Below are 6254 nucleotides of genomic sequence, written 5' to 3' on the forward strand. Positions count from 1 at the left end.
TTTTTTTTAAATACATTACTCCACTGTAAAATACACTGGTACCGTGTTTGTAACAAAAATATACTGTAATTTTTGCATTTATATTTGGAAAAAAAAGATACATTTCCTCACTGTATTAAACACCATATCTCTAACAAAATATACTGTAATATTTAACGGTAAAATTTTAATTTAATTTTAATTTATTCATCTATTAATATTTAAACTTGTTTTTTTTATTGCTTGCATGTTCGGAAATAAAGACAATCAATCAATCAATTCATGCAGCATTTATATAGTATTTTCTTGTCAATTATATGGCAGAACAGTGTTTCTTTTGATGGAAAAACGTTTTATTTATGCGGTAAAATATGGAATAAAATGACAATCTTAAACGTGAAATCAACAGTGCTAATATCCTTTTACCGTAATATTAGAAATAGTTATACTGTATTTATTACGGTAAAGTTCTATCAACCACAGCTGTCGTTTTTTACAGTGTATATGCCCCATATGCAGTATGGGGCACATGTTTCATACAGTAATCTGCACACGTACTAGTCATGCATTTCAATCATCCTGATCATGTTTGTGGCAATTCAGTGAGAATTACCATCCTGTTTTCTTTGCAAACTTTTGGGCCTGTAAAGCCTCAAAGCTTTGACATGACATACTGTGATTATCAAATCTAGCTCAGGGGTCGGCAACCTTTACTATCAAAAGTGCAATTGTTGGCCAGAAAAACAGAAAAAATGTCAGAATAGAGCCACAGACCTTATTTTGGGCCTTACAATGACGATTAAACAGCCTACTAAGTCTAAATTAGCCTATCAATATTACTAATAGATCATAATAAGCATTTATTTATATGATTTTGTCAGAATGCAGCGAGGACCCGATTGCAAATGAGAGGCTGGACACACAAGAAATGCCTCAGGAGATTTAGAATCGAAAGGGAAACACAAAACAAGATATGAATTTGGCAAAATGTAGAGGTTTAATCACCAGGTCATAGACTTTTGTAAGCTATGATGCACATTTGAGTTGTAATGCTCTATATAAGCTACACATTTTTACAATTGTATAATACAAATTGCTTTGGGCCTACACCAATGATGAATGAAAATTACAATGAAAGGAGTTAATTAATTTCATTCATTCATTTGTTTCATTTCACATAATTTCTTTGTCGCAGCCACAGGGAGCCACTGCAGATAACCTGAAGAGCCTCATGTTCTAGCTAGATAAGCACCTGGGTATTATACTTTGAGGTGCTCTACAGCCTTTGGCTACGGTTAACAAAAGGCTAAATTATTACTGATGGAGAGAAAATGTTCCTGTAACAATATCTTTGAGCCTTCAGCTACTGTTAATGAACTATTGCCAACATTTTCTCCCCATCTCTGAAATGCTTTGCCAGTATTGATGCATGTTTTGTTGCATTTATTGTCAATGTTGTTGACTCTATTTCTGATAAGCCCATCTTTGCAGTGCAGATAGTTGTTGCCAATGCTGGAAAGGCAGCTTTTTCTGCAGGATTACCCACCATTGAATCAGGCTTTCACTATTCACTGTTTCTAAAATGACCTGTGATCTCTCACCGACTACAGCAATTTAAAAGTACATAAGTATTAAAAGTAAAATTACTCATTATGTAAAATTAACCATTTCTTTTTGTCATATAGGATTATATCACTTTTGTATCTGTGATACAAAAGTGAGGAGCAAAATTCCCAAATTCCTAAAGACATTTTTTGTCTTTAACCTTAAAACATTATTTTGGAGTGCATTAATATACAATATTTGAACTGTTTTAATAAAGATTAATGCATATTTGTATGAAAAATAATCTGCAAAACATCAAGTATCTACAGCTGTTAGAACAATCATATTATTGCGTAAAAAAAGTACAACATTTCTTTGCAGAAAATGGAAATACTTTAATTTCTTAACACTTAACATACTTAATACTTTTATTTCTTAATACTTAATACTGAGTACAATTACCTCAAAACTGTACTTGAGTAACTTTACTTACTTATATTCCTCCACTGGACATCCCTCTTCCTGATATTATACATTATTTGAGTGTGTTACAGTCACCTGTAATCATTGAGGCTAAAGTGGAGTGTTGTTTTCTCTGGCACCAAATTACCATCATGCCATTGCATCAGTTACCGAAGAGAAGAGGACAAAAACAGCAGGAAAATAAAACATTTTATTACATTTGCTTTTCCACAAAAGGATCAACCCCTGCGAGCAACATAACCTCTGGCCTCAGAGCTCAACAGAAGCTCTGCTGAAGCAACCCGGACTGACCCCAGCAGCAGCAGTGAGGCAAAGGGTGACTTAAGGTCACTAAATTAGTATGTGCCAGATGAAAATGGTAATTTACCATGATATTCCTCTAAAATGTTTGGTCAAGCACAAGCATTCCCTCCCATATTTGTCATGATAGCTCAGAGCACACTCGCTTGAGTCACATGAGTGGAAACTAACAACTATAGCCTTAAAAAAAAATGGAATTAAACATAATCTGACGTTCATCTGAAACACCACATGTATAACAGCATGGAGCTGACTTGACTTTAGGTCAAAGTTAAAGTTTTATGACCGTTAATGTTGCAAAGACAGGAAATAATGGCAAGGGTTGCATCAAGAACATACAATTATGCAACAGTGTAATTAAGAAATAACATATGAAATAAAAACGTAGAAGAAAATCAGGTTTATACAGCTTATAATTAATTAGGATTTTTTTTTTAAACGTGAAATTATCACGTTATTTAATGATAATGATATTTTCATTATCATTAAATAGCCCGTATCAATCACATTGCAGTTAAACAAGTCAAATAAATGAATGATTCACGTTTTAGTTGGTTTCTCTCAACGGCACAGAGTTGGTTTTGGTCTTGCTAGCATGCTAATGTTAGCATGCTATCGATCGCCGGCTAATTTTAGCACGCTAGGATCCTTATAACAATATAACTAGGGCTGCAACTAATGATTATTTTTATTATCGATTAATCTGTCGATTATTTAAATGATTATTCGATTAGTTGTTTGGTCAATAAAATGTATAAAAATATCAATGAGTGTTTCCCAAACCACAAGATGACATCATCAAATCTCTTGTTTTGTCCACAAACCAAAGAGATATTCAGTTTATTGTCATAAAGGAACAAAGAAACTAGAAATATTCACATTGAAGAAGCTGAAATCAGAGAATTTGGATTTATTGTCTTTAAAAAACTGCTTAAACCAATTATTCGATTATCAAAATAGTTGACGATTAATTCAATAATCGATTATTGTTCGATTAATCAAATAATTGTTGCAGCTCTATATATAAAGTTATAACGTTACAACTTGAAATTATTATTATCATCTTGAAGTAATGTGAATTTATCATTATCTTGTCCAGACATGTGCATCACTTCTAAGTGTCCTCTGGAAACACTTCTGTTGTGTTGTGGTCTTTGCAGCCTTTTATAAATGCTTCTCTTGTGTCATCAAATTTATGAAGATGTTTTCTCACTTTGCTTGTGTTTTGTGTATTTGCATGTGTTTCCTTAAGCTGCAGTGCTGTGAGCTCTCAGGGCCACCGTAGTCACGTCTGCATGCTAAAGTCACAGCCAGGAGGAGGTCACCTTAGCCTAGCATAAAGTGTTCTGCAAGGTAGAATTGCTGAGCGTAGATAATGCCTTCAGTCCTCGTCATCCTCAGGACGATATTTTGTGGCCCCCACCTTGATATGAAAGTTTAATGTGAGTTTTATATGAATGGCACTTTACTGTGTTGTGTGTGGAAGGTCCCTTTAATTACTTTTTTGGGTAATTTTGTGTCTTTTTTTAAATAATTTTGTTTCTCTTTTTAATAATTGTGTGTCTTTTATTGGCAATTTTGTTTCTTTAAGTAATTTAGTTTTTTTTCCCCTGTAATTTTGTGTCTTTTTTCAGTCATTTTGTGTCTTTTTTTGGTCATTTTGTGTCTTTTTCGTAATTTTGTGTCTATTTTGGTCATTTTGTGTCCTTTTTTAGTATTTTTGTGTCTTTTTCGGTCATTTTGTGTCTTTTTTTAGTACTGTTGTGTCTTTTTTTGGTCATTTTGTGTCTTTTTTTTGTAATTTTGTGTCTTTTTTTGTAATTTTGTGTCTTTTTTTGGTCATTTTTATACTGCCTCCAGCAGCCCCCAGGTAATTTGAGTTTGAGACCCCTGCTTTAATGTGTACACTTAAGCTGATATAGATTTTTTTTTTTTTCCAGATGGCAAAAATAAGAAAACTGGGGCCGTGCCGACAACCATCTGCTGTGGGTAATACACAATTATGGATAAGTATCTCATACAGCCTCTCTAAAAAAAATCCAAACTATCCCTTTAATGGTTTTAATGTCAGCTGTTAAGGATTTTGAAGCAGCCAGCTCACATCTTCACTGTGATGTTAGTATCATCACTCCACCAATCTGTCCAGCTACAAAATATAACTTATCTGATAGTTCATTTTGCATATTGAATAATTTATATTTTCATGATGATCCACTGTGCAATGAAGCAGTTCTTTTCTTTATGCATTTCCAATAATGTGAAAATGGTGCAAAGAAAAATTGCAATAGGCACATTATTCCAATAGTCTAGATGAATTATACGTGGTTCTCCCTCACACTCAGAGCTCTTTGCAGAGAACTTTTCACCCTTTCCTCTGGGTGTTGGCTTTCAAAATTCAATAACTCACTCAGGCATGAACCCACAATGTCAAAACTTCAGTGCAGGCATCCGGCACTTTGAGCCACTGGATCATACTTCTTCACAGCATTTTTTGTCAAAACTTTTCAATCTCTACTTAAGATCTTTGTTTTCAAAGGTTCTCGTGGAGAAACCTTGAATCCTGAACCTCAGAACTCTCATATAAAATGTATTTAATGAAATCTATACCCAGGGCGCCGTCTCAAACACCCCCATAAGACCCTTCTTATTAGAAACAATGATTGAAATACAAGTAGATTGGAAACTCTTTTAACCACTGGGCCACAATTATTTAGACGCCATCTCAAAGGTTTAATTTTTCCTAGAGAGACTTGATGTTTCTTACTTCATTAGCACTCTGCTACTTTTTTAAAGACCAAGTCATGTATTACTTTCACTTGTTTTTTTCTGAGCACTTTTCAATTTTTGCTGACTCTGTGTAAGTATTAATCATAGCCTGGCCGGTTTAGTTCTTAGCTTGTTATCTGAAAGTCTGTGGACATTGTTGGTCAATGAAAACAATCTTTAAGTTACACTGCGAGGCTGAGGCCGACATTTTCACCATTAAAGTCAAACTTTGCCTCTTAGGTTCTAATTTAAATCATCCCATTACTCATCTCAAAATACCTTTTTGTTTTTTTGTACATGTATTTCGGGGACTTCAGCATAGAATAAGATAACTCGATTTTTTTTCTATATCCACCAAATTAAGTCAAAGTTTTTATTTATAAATATAGATATTCCTTTGACCACTGTATCAGTGAAACATAGTTTGCCATTTTGTTCAGTTTTTGGACAAACTTTGATAGGGAAAACTATATACTCCTACCATCATCAGCATACTTTTCTTACGGGTTTTTAGTCATTTTTGGACAAAATACACCATGCCCATTTTTGACATTTTACAACATACAGTATGTTGTTTTTTGTCAGAAAAAGGTCAAATGTTAAAATGCCTAAAAATGCTCAAAATAGCCCTGTTGATATGTTTAGTAGTATAGTTTTTTTTTAATGACAGAAAAGCATCATATTACAGGATGTCCAAAATTGAATAAAAAAGTCATACTATAGTATGTCGTTTTTGTCAAAAAAGGTCAAATTTCAAAATGCCTAAAGTTGCTAAAAATGGCCCAATTATAGTCTGTTGATATGTTTAGTAGTATAGTTTGTCAAAAAAAATGACAGAAAACTCTATATTATGGGATGTCCAAAATTTTGGGGAAAAAAGTCATACTATACTATGTCGATTTTTGTCAAAAAATGTCAAATTTCAAAATGCCTAAAAATGCTCAAAATAGATCTGTTATAGTCTGTTGATATGTTTAGTAGTATAGGTTTTTCTTTAAATGACAGAAAAACACCTTATTACAGAATGTCCAAAATTTGATTTAAAAAGTCATACTATAGTATGTCGTTTTTGTCAAAAACGGTCAAATTTTAAAATGCCTAAAAATGCTCTAAATAGCTCAGCTATAGTCTGTTGATACGTTTAGTAGTATAGTTGTCAAAAAAATGACAAAAAAACACTA

The sequence above is a fragment of the Centropristis striata genome, chromosome 16, assembly GCF_030273125.1.
Source record: "Centropristis striata isolate RG_2023a ecotype Rhode Island chromosome 16, C.striata_1.0, whole genome shotgun sequence".
In the NCBI taxonomy this organism is placed as follows: domain Eukaryota; kingdom Metazoa; phylum Chordata; class Actinopteri; order Perciformes; family Serranidae; genus Centropristis; species Centropristis striata.